Source organism: Lagenorhynchus albirostris, chromosome 11 (genome assembly GCF_949774975.1).
Source record: "Lagenorhynchus albirostris chromosome 11, mLagAlb1.1, whole genome shotgun sequence".
Classification (NCBI taxonomy): domain Eukaryota; kingdom Metazoa; phylum Chordata; class Mammalia; order Artiodactyla; family Delphinidae; genus Lagenorhynchus; species Lagenorhynchus albirostris.
In genome coordinates, this window is record NC_083105.1 from 92,189,851 (window position 1) to 92,204,378 (window position 14,528).

The following is a 14,528-nucleotide window of genomic DNA, read 5'->3' on the forward strand; positions in this document are numbered from 1 at the left end:
TAATTTTGATCAATAAATTAATCCGTTAGTTAAGTAAACCATTCTATCTCTGCCCTTTCGTATGCCTTTCCAATAACTGAGTCACTGGACTTGTAGGCTTGATACCAATGCCTGTCTGTTCCCCAGTTCTAGGAGGTGGTCTGCTGTCTTGTTCCCAGTTGCTGAATCTCTCCTGGTCCCCTCCTTGCCGCCGTGTCCTTTGGGCATTGCCCTTCCCTCAAGTTCCTCCAGTACACAAAGTGCTATGCCTGAATCCAAGTTCTTAAGCCAGGCTCCCTCTTACCTGCTGTCAGATCTCCTTGACATTGCTTGTTTGGACAAACATCTTGCTGTCAGGTTCACATAATAGCATACTCTGCCCATCAGCATGTCCCTGACAGACAGCTCTCCACACTGTTTGCTTGTTACTTGGATTTCTTTTCATTATCTGCCTCACGCTTCCAAGTCTGTTCTACAGCTCCTGGTGTTTAGCAAAAAAGCCCTAGAAGCCATTTCACTCTTTTGACAAGTGATATGTCTTTGTGGGGGGAAGGTCTGTACCTTCTTTCTGGACTATCATCATCATGTCCAGAACCAAGAAGTTTGTCAGAATCATTCTTGATGTGATCTATTGCAGTAACCTAAACTTGTGTCCAACTGAAAAAGAAGCATTTTCCTTTCCAGAGGCAACCTGACAAAGTTGGGCACAAGAGTTGAAGGAGGAAATAAATGAGTTGGTCTTGGGCAAGTATAACTCACAATAGATGTCAGGACCCCTTTCTCATTTGCAATGAATTGTTCATTCCTCTAGACATTGTATCGTCTCGCTTGCCCTATGATGAAGACTGTTGAGGAGACACAGAAGTCTACTTCCACTTCTTACATCCTTCATAATTGTCACTGCTAATAGCATTATGAGTCAGAGACTAAGTCCTCCAGTGATTCTGACTCCTGCAGAACTTGGATCTTTGGAAGCAAGTGTGAGGTTGTCTGAGGCAGAGATAGATGATCTGTTAGGCTGAGCCTGGGCTATGTCTCTTTAAAAGATACACACTGTGGAATTGCTCTTGGAGTGAGTTTCTTGGACTATGATTAGAATCCCTAGGACATCTATATATTTTTTCCTGATGGGTAGATAAAATCAGTTTAGTTATCTGATATGAACATTGCCCAGATCCTAATTTCTGGATCCAACTTTTTACGTATTGATTTCTCATCACCTATCATCTGTTCTTACTCAAGTATCTCACTATTAACCTCAACTCCATAAGGTTAAAATGGAATGTGGAGTCCTTGCCTTTCCTCAAATCGGTTCTGCTTTCCACCTGCCCCTGATTCTGTCCTAAGCAGCATCATTATTTCAATGGTCTAAGATGACAATTTTGAAGCTCTCCTCTTGCTTCTCAGTCTCAGATTGCATTATCTTTTAATACTTCCTTTCATCTCTTCCTTTTATTTATTCCTTTTATTTTATTGCACATCCAGGCTTTTGCCATCACACTTAGCATTCATTACAACAGCCCCTTATTCCCTTTCCCTGCCTCTTACTTGATTCTTTCTTCATTTTGCCAGCGATGGTTTAAAAGGCCTTATAACACCACTTTGCTCCTGTTAGATCCTATCTGTGCAATGATCTATTGTGATCAATGTCTATGGTGTCAAATCCAAATATGCCAAGTGTTAAAGATTCTACGTACACTGGCCACTTGCTACTCATTGCCACCATCTCTCCTGCACAGACATGCTGCCCCGTAAAGCCAGTCTTCCCACTGACAATCACACAGGTATTACTCTATCTCAACTCATGTATTTCCCCTCAGCGTACTCTTTCTTCTCTTCTGATCATCTTAAAGAAAAAGTCTTACCTTCTCCTTGAAGCCTTATCTGATGACTGTCTCTTGATGCTCTATCCCTTCTCTGACCTTCTATTGCCCTTAACTATTTCCTGTGCGACCTATGTGAGTGAAGTCCTGATTCCACTGGGTCCTATTAGATTCTTTAAGAATGGCAGCCATGTGTTATAAATTATTTCATCTTTATTTTGAACTAGCCAAGTGTAGGGACTCAATGAATGTTATCTATTGACAGACTTAAAACATAAGTCAAGATACATTAAACAGAGGCGTTAGGATTCAAGCATCAGGTAAGACCAGACAGGCATTGAGTTTTGATATTCTCTGCCTTTTTATAGTGATTATGTTTGTAAAAAGTCATCAGCTCTCAGTGGCAGGGTCAAGGACTGTTGTGAATCAGAAGTTTTCTCAGTGGCCCAAGAAATATGATTTAGATAATGGAGTAGGGATTTCTTTGTGTCTGGCTGAGAATGTGGACCTAGGTGAGAAGCAGATCCTCAGGAAAATCTCCAAAGGATCTGGGACCTCAAACAGCCATGTAACATTTTTTTTCCCTCAGGTGGTATATGAGGCAATAGATTATTCCAAGATCACTATACCCATTACCTCTGCATTCTTTTCTGAAAGATCTAATGTGTTTCAGTTCTGCATTGTGAATACAGACTCACAACTCATTCAGTTGATGAGTAACATTCACAAATCACCTGCTTGAAGACTTATGATCTTTGGATAGGTATATTTTCCTAGATATATTAGGGAGAATTTCCACACTACTATTCCAAAGAAAATAAAGTTATCACAATATTTCATAAGTGGAGGTGTAATTAGATTGGGAGGGGCTTATAATTAAATTTCACTACTCAAGACATCATCTGCCCCAGGGAATGTATTAAAATATTGGAATTATATTGTGCAACACAGTAGCTACTAGCCACATGTGGCTAGTCTTGAAATGTGGCTAGTCTGAATTGAGAGGTGCTGCATGAGTAAAATACAGATTAGATTTCAAAGACTTTAGTATGAAGAAAGAATAAAAATATCTCATTAATATTTCTTTACATTGATTACACGTTGGAATGGTACTACTTTGGATTTACTGGGTTAAATAAAGTATATTAAACTCAACTTCACCTATTTCTTTCTACTATTTTGTAATGCAACTACTAGAAAATTTAAAATTACATTTGTGGCTCTCACCATATTTGAATTGTATAGTACTGGGTTAGAACATTTCTTCCTGTTTGGTAGAGAAGTCTGGAAATTCTTGGCAGAAACTGGTCAGAGGGGTTCCCCTTCTGCTGTCTATCTCTTCTCATGAGAAGGCAAGGTCAGCTCAGCCTCATAGCTTAGGATGGCTTAGAGGTTCATGTTCTGCATCCTTAGAAACAAGACTAAAAGTGGTGAATGGCTAAATATTGTTTAGACAATTTCATATGGTGGGGAATACATTGACACACAAAAGCCTCTTGAGTGGTCTGTGTCTCTGTTATGGCCTGAATTGTGTTCCCTAAAATTCATGTGTGGAAGCCCTAAACCCCAGCACCTCAGAATGTGACTGTGATTGGAGATAGAGCCTTTCAAGAGGTGATTATGTTAAAATGAAGCTATCAGGGTGGGCCGTAATCCAATCTGGCTGGTGTCCTTGTCAGAAGAGGACGTTTAAGCATACAAAGAGGCACCAGGAATGAATGGGTTCAGACAAAGGACCATGTGAGGACACAGCTAGAAGGTGGCCATCTGCAAGCCAGCGAGAGAGGCCTCAGAAGAAACCAAACCTGCCAACACCTTGATCTTGGACTTCCAGCCTCCAGAAATGTGAGAAAATACACTTCGGCTGTTTAAGCCCCACGGCCTGTGGTATTTTGTTTTGGCAGCCCTAGCAAACTAATATGGTCTCTTACTGCTCAAAATATCAAATTCCATGTAGTTCATAAAGGAGAGAGACATGAAGCCTTTTTAAATTTTGTTAAATGAGCCTTAATTTAATGTATACAAAACACCTTATATAATATAAAGAGTCATGTATGTATTAGTTACAGAACAGCTTCTGATTATCATTTTCTATCTCCCTAAATGACATTTTACATTTCTTCAAAATTCCCCCTGCTCCATAATGTCAGATGTCCTTTTGTTTAAAATAATTTCAGAATCCATGATATTTGATATGAGAACCTATGGATGTGAAGAAAGGAGATAGACATACTATTTTGACAAAATGGGATATAGATACAGGGTTGTTTGCCTTTTAATATGCTAATCATTGCAAGTGTTATACTCAACTATTTGGTCCTCTCCTTCTCTTCTCTCCCCCTCAGTGCCCCTCCTACTTGTGTTGGGGATCCAACCTAATTTTATAAGAAAATCAAGTACTATGCATAGAACGTGGACTGAATGGAAAGCTGTAACGCTATCTCTACCATTTAATTTAGGATGGATTGTGAGAGGCTCACGGTGCTGCCCAGATCTCCGGGAAGTGAAGGTGACATTGGGTGAAGTGTGAGCAAGTATTTGATTCACATTCTCTGCTCTGGCAGCAAAGCTCTTCCTTTCCCTGGGAATTTCAAAGGGAGTCAGGTGTAATATTCAGCCTTGGAGCAGAACGGAATGTATTTAATGCCTAAAATCCATCTTTCTCTGACAGTTATTACATTGTTTCTTATTTTAATGTGACCCATTAGTTTAGCTGGTGATAGAATTATGTTAATGAGGCTAAGGTTAAATCCATAAAAGCTTACTGGTTTTATTCCATTTGTATTTCATACCTTTAAACTTGGTGAGTCGTTTTACAAATGTGTGACATTGATGATAAGGAGAATTCAATAGAAAAACATTGTAAAAAATGATTGACATGGCAAAATCTATTTTTAATCCTCAGCCTGACTGACAGCAATTTGTTAGTATCCTTTTCATACACAAAAGCTGGTCCTTAACATCTGTATTAGAGTAAGTCTTTTAAATCGATTTTTATTTTCCTCATCTCAAGCCACAGAACGTATATTCAAATTGGTCAAAGAAAACATCTGTGACTTAAACTGTGTAAGCTGCATAAATTACCTTCAACTTGGTCAAAAACAGCATCTGCAGAAAAGCACTCTTTGAAAAGAAAAAAAACCCCCAAAAACCCTAAGGGTGAGTTAAGATTGATATGCCATGAAATTAAGAAGAGGAAAATGTATATTAAACAACAGTCACCTTCGTTAGGTCTGAAGTTTATTAGGCCTATTCTCTTACTGACTTTGGGAGATTCTTTTCCTCCGTACACTTAATAAGTAATTAGAACATTTAAAATAACACTGGAGAATATAAAAATATTCAGGCAAATACTTAGCAATAAATTACAATTAGGCCCTTTTCATATACAGAACATAGAAATTTCTTAGGAATTAGAAATACCTGTCATTTTCATTACATTTTAAAGAAATTCTTTATAGCTTAATGATTGCAAGTGTAATATCCTTTTCTGCGAATCATTGGGTAAGTTATGGTATTACCAGCTCAAGTAATTTCTGAAGATTAGTAGAATTTTTCAGAGAAATCTCTCTTTGAACTTAGTTTAAAACAAAATATCTGGGGGCTTCCCTGGTGGCACAGTGGTTGAGAGTCCGCCTGCCGATGCTAGGGGACACGGGTTCGTGCCCCGGTCCGGGAAGATCCCACATGCTGCGGAGCGGCTGGGCCCGTGAGCCATGGCCGCTGAGCCTGCGCGTCCGGAGCCTGTGCTCCGCAATGGGAGAGGCCACAACAGTGAGAGGTCTGCGTACCACAAAACAAACAAACAAACAAACAAAAACAAAATATCTGACTTCCTCCTTTGTTGGTTCCAGGAATATGTGTTTTTGTTTGGCGTTTTTATTAGTTAGGACTTAGATATTGCACAATTCTTAGAAAAAGTAGCTACTCTTACTGTATCATCAGCCTTGTTGCCTTTACTCTGAACTCAGTTATGAACTAAATCCTAAAACTGGAAGAAACATTAAAGATCATTTAGTCCAGACCCTCATTTTGTAGAAGAGGCAGCTGAAAGTTCCTTTGCCCAGAAGACCAACTTTTCCAGAGTGGGCACTTGCTTGAGTATTTAAATCAGAGGCAGACATCATGATCATTGCCATATTAGTCCAACATCCAGATTCTCTAAATATATCCAAGGGCAACAAGCAAAACATGCAAGTCACTTTACGGTGGGCGGGAGAAACGATTTTAGGGAAGTGCTGAAATTGTGTGGCATGGCCATGGGCAGTTGGCAAATTGCAGTGACACTCAGAAAACCACTGCAGTGAGAAATGGGGGAGATATATATTGAGGACAGGTATCGGTTAGTCTTGGCCCCAGGAATGGAGCCATGGAACAGTGACATGCCTGGCAGCCTAACCCAGAAAAAAATGCTTGCATGGGGCTGCTGGCCATCAGGAATGTATAAGAATAGTAGCACAGCAGTTACGATCCTCTGCAGACCTAAGGAAATTGCATGTGTTTATAAGAGGTCAACGGATGAGAACTTTCACAAGCTTCCATCATCAATCCCTCCTACTCATACACCCCCTTAATGCCCATAGACTCTGTCATTTATCGTCTTACTACAGATCCACCCACACTAAGGCCACCCCCTCCAATGGCACCCTTGGTCCCATCTCCTTTGGCCCATTTAAGGACCAACAAATCTCACTTCTCACCCCAACAAATCTCACCTCTAACTATCCTGCATCATCAATTTCCCCTGCTCTGTTGAATCATTCTGATTAGCTCAATGGCAAACTGTTTCCACCCACTTAAAGGCAAGGAAAAACAAAACAAAATACAACCTTGGATCCTTTTATCCTCAGCTACTGCCCATTTTCTCACCTTTTTACAGTCTTACCTCCGCAAAAGTTTAATTCCAGCTGACTTCAGTTTTTCTGCTTTTGTTATCTTTTTTCCTCACTCACCACTCCACCCAAATGCCTTCTCTGCAAATCACCAATGACTTCTGGGTTGCTAAGATCAGTGATCAACTCTGATTTGTCATCTAACTTATCAACAAACTTGACATGTTGATCACTGTCTATTCACTCAAGCACTTTCTTTGCTTGGCTCTTAGGACATCACATTTTATGTGCTTCTTCTTACTTTACTGACCACTTTTTCTCAGGCTCCTTTGCTGGTTTTCCCTCACCACTTCCACTTTTAAAAGTTGGGGTGCCTAGGGCTTAGTTCTTGGGTAGCATTCTTTTTTCATTACTTGTTCCCTGATAACCTCATCAAGTCTGTTTTCTGTCTACCCTCATATTTATATTTCCAGTGCTGAAATCCCCAGAACCCAAGCTCCTTTCTCCAACTGCCTACTCAGTAACTGTTCTTTATTGTTTAATAGGCACCTTCAAATGTTGACACATCCCAAACCAAACTTCTGACCTTTCCCCCCAAACCTGCCTCCCCCATAATCTTCCTCAACTCAATAAATTGCACCTTTGTCCTTCCAATTTCTCAGACCCCAGAACTTGTCATTTCCCTAGACCTCTTTCATTCATTCATAGACAACACCTAAATCTATCAGTAGATTCTCTCAGCCCCACCTTCCAAATAAACTTTGAATCTGATCACTTTTCATCACGCTGGTGGAAGCAAGTATAAGCTTGTATCTGGATAGACGCTACAGCCTCCTAACCCTAAGGAGGAGGGTGATCATGTAAGTTATCAAAAGTGTCCAGTTGGAATCCTTTTGGGAGGAAAGGGATTGCTAAAGAAGATGACTAGCTTTTACCTGATCCATAACAGACCTAAACTGGTACCTCAAGCAACTGGGAAGAAAGGTCATCTTATCTAACTGGTCTCCTGCTTTTACCCTCACCCATGTGATCCCTGGAACTGGTCAGGTCATGTTACTCCTCTGCTTGAACCATCCAGGGGAACGTCATCTCTCTCTGGTTAAACCCTGCACGATTTGTTCCCTTGCTACCTTTCTGCCTTCTAAGTTACTCTTCTTTGTCTCTATTCCACGTCAGTGACACTGCCTTCTCAATTTTTTTTTTTTTTTTTTTTTTTTTTCGGTATGCGGGCCTCTCACTGTTGTGGCCTCTCCCGTTGCGGAGCACAGGCTCCGGACGCGCAGGCTCAGCGGCCATGGCTCACGGTCCCAGGTACTCCACGGCATGTGGGATCTTCCCGGACTGGGGCACGAACCCGGTTCCCTGCATTGGCAGGCGGATTCTCAACCGCTGCGCCACCAGGGAAGCCCTCAACTTTTCCTTGAACTTTCCAAGCGCAGCGCTGCTTCTTGAACTTTGCATCTGTGGTTCCTTCTGCCTACAGACTCTCCTCCCAGCTACCTGCTCGGCATCTGCAGCTCCCTCAGGATTTGGCTGAAATAGCACCTTCACAGTGAAGCTTCCTCTATCCCCATCCCTACAAAAACTGCATCCCCACCTGCACCACAGAACTCTTCCTGCTTCATTTTTCTCCATAACACTTATCACCATTTGGCATCCTTATATTTATGCTTGTCTCTTTTTCTCCACTAGAAGGAGGATAGAAATTTTTGTCAGCTTTGTTCATTTCTGTATCCTCAGCACCTAGATTAGTGGGAAGCACATAATAAATGTTAAATAAAGATTTGTTGACTGATAGGATAAGTTAATTTTTAAAAACTATAGTACCTTGGTTATTTTATTATCTTCTTTCTAATTGACTGGTGGTATATATATGTTGTACTTGGTAAATTTTTGCCAGCCATCACAGTCATATTATTACCCAAATTAATAGAATATCTGCGTAAAGTGTGTTTATATATATATAAATTATGTTAAATGTAAATATATATAAAGGATATACACACTTTCTTTCCTTTATCATTTCCTCCCTCTCTTCAATCCATTCATTCGTTCATCTTCCTTTCCTCTCTCTGTGCTACATTGACACAAATTTATTCACCTTCTTATTGAACTCATTTTTGTTTGTTTGTTTTGGTGGTGGGTAAGGGGAATAACAAGTTAGTCACTTACTGGGAGAGGATTCAAGGAAAGGGATGGGTGGCTAGGGAGAGGAACTTTAGACTTCAGTTTGCCATGACTCACAACACTTAACTCAGTTCGTACCAAAAATGAGAACTGCATATATCCAAGTAACTATTTCCCAAAATTGTACACTCAATGACTTCAACATGAGAATTAAACAAATTTTCTCAACTGACAGAGAGACCAGGAAGGGCGGTACCTTGTAATGGCTGGGCTTTTATATAGTCAGAAATTACATTTCATCAAAATGGATATAATTATTTGTAAGCTACTAAAATTTCATGTGTGAGTGTGCATGAGAGAGAGAGAGAGAGAGAGAGAGAGAGAGAGAGAGAGAGTTAGAGAAGAGAGCAGATTCTAATATCCCCCCAATTCCTAACATCTGTATCTATCGTCAAATTATGTTTTAAAGATTTCTCATCTATATAAAAACTTTCATGGCGGAGATTAAGGAAATCAAGGCAATTTCACAATGCTCAAATTCCCAAACAGGAACAGAAAGCCACAGGAATGGGTGTGAGGCTCCTTCCTGCTCTGTTAAATGCGTTCATAGAAAAATGAAGTTTTTAGAAAAAAAATGCACCCCAAATCCAGGAAGACATAAGCCAGCAGATGGATTAAAAAGTACTGTTTCTAGATCCAGGCTCAACAGATTTCTCTAGGTTTCAACTTGCCCAAATGAGGACATTGCACTAAATTATCTCCAAATCTCTCCCAGAACTAAAGTTATCTGAGTCCTTATCTTGAACCTGCCTGAGCAGGTTGGTGGTCAGGATAAAGCAGACCTTTGACAACAGTGGTGTACACATTCTGTTTTTCGCCTTTCTCTGACTTTATTGGCTGTTCCTTCCATGTCTCTCTTGCTAACTCCTCTCCCTCTGCTCAGTCTCTAAATGCTAGAGTGGTTCTTCTTGGCTAGACCCAGGGCTCCTCTCCTCTGTTTCTACTTAGTACTTGATGATCTTATCCAGACACCCCCAAATTTATGTTTCCAGCCTAGAATTCTCCCCTGATCTCCAGACACATATATCAACAGTCTCTTTACTTGAAAACTGCACTTGGATGTCCTTTTGATTTTTTATGTCTGAGGAAGAATCCTTGACTCTCAGCTTTCCTCCAGCTTCCTCCTCTTCTAGTTTTTCTAGTCCTTTCAATCTCAGTTTTTGTACCACCCACCACCCTAGTTGCTCAAGAGCAAAGCCTAAGAGACGTTCTTAATTTCTCTTTCTCTCATTTGCTGTTTCACCCCATCAGAAAATTCTGGGGACACAACCTCCAAAACAGCCCCTGAATTCTGCCCAGTTTTCTCCATCTCCATTATTACCATTTCAGTCAAAGTTACCATCATTTCCCACAGCACTTATTTTAATTAGAACGCTGTTTTTAAGGCTAATGATAAATAATCCCTTAATTGCTCTCCCTACCTTTATTGTTGACCCCCAAATCCTTTCTCCCTTGAGCAACTGGAAGGCTTATTTTAAATATAAGTCAGATTATTTATGTTAAATTCTCTAAATGGCTTCAAGTGTGCAATTTCAAAATAAAATCTCAACTCCATGCCTCGCAAGTCCCATATAATCTGACTTCTCCTGTTCTTTCTGCCTACGTGCTCTTCCTCAACCTTTTCACGGATGATCCTTGCTATTCAGATCTCTTCTCGTTGCTTACTCAGAGAAAGCTTTTATTTCAAAGCCATCTGCATCCTACTACCCTATTTTAATGCTCTGTAAAGCACTTATGACCATCTCTCCCTTCACTAGATCGTAAGCTCCTTGTGAACAGAAAATGAACGTAACTTTTTGGGTTTATTATGATAAGAAGTCTGGCATCTGAGCAGTGCTTAGAAGTTTCTCAGCATATATTTGTTAAATAAATTAATGAATGGATATTCTATTACCATAGATCTATTTTATGAATCTCATTCTTATTTCTTTCTCATTCTTGATTCTTTTCCTCACTCCTTCGTCCCCCCCCTTTTTATTTTCTTTTTAGGTTGGAAAACTGATTGTACGATGCAAGCTTATCAAATCCTCCTAAAGTTTCTCCAGAGTTCCAGGTAGATTCACCAAGACTAGCAGTTACAACTGGTTGCTCGTTGAAGCCGCAGTTGTATGCAGACCAACGAGCTCTTGTAAAATGACAAGTCTTAGTGCAGATTTGATTGACATTTGTGTTAACTGCCAAAGTGAGCTGTCATCACGTACCACCATAGTACCATGAAACTGCTGGCAGCCTAAGATTCTTAATGGGATGACTGGCTCAAAGCCTTGCAAACGGCACCACTAATGGCACATATCTTCTCTGGGTGTCTGTTGATGACATAATAATTGAAAAATTTTGGCAACTGTTTTGAGAGCTTTCTACCCTTGTACATGCCATCTTGGATGAATTTATGTTGTTCTGGATTTCTGGTTTCTTTCTCCAGATGTAGATCCTGTCCTCCATGACAGCAAGTAGAGCCATTCCAAAGAGATCTCTATACAGAGAAATTAAACTCAGGGTTGGTTCAACAGTGTTGCTTCTAGGTTAAAGATGGCATTCTGATTTAAACAAGCACTGAAAATCTGGGTGCCAAAGCTGTATTTTTCTGTAAAGTAGAATTAATTTGACTTTTATGTATACTAACTGAATGCTGGCTGTATAGAAACATAAAAATGGCAAGAATGAATGTTTTGTGAAAAAAATTGCAGTTCAGTTCTTACTAAAGCAAAATGTTTCACTTCTCTGAAAGCTGAAACTTGTTTTGGTTAAATATTAACTGTAATACTAATTTCAGCTTCGAGGTCTATAGTTTCAATTCCATTCAACAAATATCTATTAAGCATCTACAGCAGACAAGGTAGTGTGTGTTATAGAAAATTGAAAGAGCTTATAAAACACAATAATGTCATTAGTAGGATGGAAAATAGACCTTTAGACATATGGATAAAAAGTAGGGTTATTTCATTTTCAGGGGAAAAAAAAGGGCTAAGGACAGGCACATTATATAAAGATTGTCTTGCTTTCAGAGAGGAACAGGATAGAGGTAATATTCTGTCTGATATTAAGATACCAACATGGAAAAGCTTATCAATTCTAAGGGTAATGATTCACTAGAAATAATTGCTGCGGGAACGTGTCTTCCCTATTTGAAAAGTTCAAAGGAACTTTAAAAAAATATTTATTTTTATTTTATTTCTTTTATTGGCTGCGCTGGGTCTCCGTTGCTGCGTGTGGGCTTTCTCTAGCTGCGGCGAGCAGGGCTACTCTTCGTTGCGGTGCATGGGCTTCTCATTGCGGTGGCTTCTCTTGTTGCAGAGCACGGGCTCTAGGCATGCAACCTGTGGGCTCAGCAGTTGTAGCTCTCGGGCTCTAGAGTGTAGGCTCAGTAGTTGTGGTGCACGGGCTTAGTTGCTCTGCAGCATGTGGGCTCTTCCCGGACCAGGGCTCGAACCTGTGTCCCCTGCATTGGCAGGCGGATTCTTAACCACTGCACCACCAGGGAAGCTCTCAAAGGAACTTCCTAAACTGGTTTAGGCAGTCTTGTCTGTTAATGGGGAGACATGGGGACTCAAAACCTCATGATAAGTTTGGGAAATTATGACAGTTTTCTTACTCACATTCCTATTTGTTTGAGTGTAATTGTCCCAGTTCATGACTTTAACCCATATTCCTGAGGCTTCACGGATCATCCATAATGTCACATAAAAATGACAGCAAAACACACAATAGGCCACTGAATACTACTTTGGTAAGACCACTTCTGAACTTGTACTTTAAGGGAGACCAACAAACCAGATAAGTTGGAGAAAGCATCTAGAAACCCGAGAAACACTCATGGTTGCTTCTGCTAATAAAGCTTGGGAAAAGAAAGTCTTGGGGAACACAGGCATGATCTTCAAGTAATTCCAGTTACCTGGAAACAAGTTTTGAACTAACATTCATACAGAGAACAAAATCAGAGTTGGAATGGTTGGAATCAGGTGATTTTTTTGTCTTAATAAATAGATCGTGCAATGTTGGAAGCTGGTGATCTCCACATTCCTGGAATTCAAGTATAGACTGCTAGGGAAAAGCAGATTGTGTGCAGTGCATGAAAGAACTCTACTCATGATTCTCAGTAGGAGTAGTACCGCCCCCTTGAGGGTGCTTGGAAATTTGCAGAAATGTTTTTAGTAGTCACAATGGAGGAAGTTAACCATACTTCGGTAGGCAGGGCTCAGAAATACTAGATGTCCTGCAAAAATCAAGAAAGTTCCAAAGAGAAAAATTGTCCCATGTCCCACGTTCCACATGAATTTATAACTTTGCATCAGAATAAATCCACTATAAATATGAGTACAAGTACTTTATCATGCAATTAATATTGGAAAAAAATTTAATGTTATGTAAAATAATTTTGAAGAAAGTTGCCATGAAGAAGGACACAAATGGAATTAAGATGTTATTTAAAAACTATTCAACACCATACACAAAAATAAACTCAAAATGGATCAAAGACCTAAATGTAAGGCTGGACACTATAAAACTCTTAGAGGAAAACATAGGCAGAACACTCTTTCACATAAATCACAGCAATATCTTTTTTTAGTCCACTTCCTGGGGTAATTTAACAAAACAAAACAAAAATAAACAAATGGGATCTAATTAAACTTAAAAGCTTTTGCACAGTAAAGGAAACCATAAACAAAATGGAAAGACAGTCCACAGAATGAGGGAAAATATTTGCAAATGAAGCGACCCACAGGGATTAATCTCCAAAATATACAAACAGCTCATGCAGCTCAATATCAAAAAAAAAAACAACCCAATCCAAAAATGGGCAGAAGATCTAAACAGACACTTCTCTAAAGAAGAGATACAGATGGCCAAAAAGCACATGAAAAGATGCTCAACATCACTAATTATCAGAAAAACGCAAATCAAAACTACAATGAAGTATCACCTCACACCAGTTAGAATGGGCATCATCAAAAAGTCTAAAAACAATAAATACTGGAGAGGGTGTGGAGAAAAAGAAACACTCCTACACTGTTGGTTGGAATGTAAATTGGTGTAGCCACTATGGAGAGCAGTATGAAGGTTCCTTAAAAAACCAAAATAGAGCTACCATGTGATCCAGCAATTCCACTCCTGGGTATATATCAGAGAAAACCGTAATTCACAATGATACATGCACCCCAATGTTCATTGCAGCACTGTTTACAATGGCCAAGACATGGAAGCAACCTAAATGTCCATTGACAGAGGAATGGATAAAGAATGTGTGGTACATATATACAGTGGAATACTACTCAGCTCTAATGTCAAACAAAATAATGTCTTTTGCAATAACATGGATGGATCTAGAGATTATCATACTAAGAGAAATAAGTCAGACAGAGAAAGACAAATATCATATGATATCACTTATATGTGGAATCTAATTTTAAAAAATGATATAAATGAACTTATTTACAAAACAGAAACAGACTCACAGATTTTGAAAACAAACTTATGGTTACCAGAGGGAAACATGGAGGGGGGAGGGATAAATTAGGAGCTTGGAATTAACATACACATGCTACTATATATAAAATAGATAACCAACAAGGACCTACTGTATAGCACAAGGAACACTACTAAATATTCTGTAATAACCTACATGGGAAAAGAATCTGAAAAGGAATGAATATATGTATACGTATAACCGAATCACTTTGCGGTACACCTGAAACTAAAACAACATTGT

At 39.5% G+C, this 14,528-nt stretch overlaps 1 protein-coding gene across 1 annotated transcript in view; it reads right to left on the minus strand.

Moving 5' to 3' along the window:
• Positions 1 to 14,528, minus strand: part of PTPRO (protein tyrosine phosphatase receptor type O) — a 229,350-nt gene that overhangs the window by 49,629 nt on the left and 165,193 nt on the right. The window lies entirely within an intron of this gene.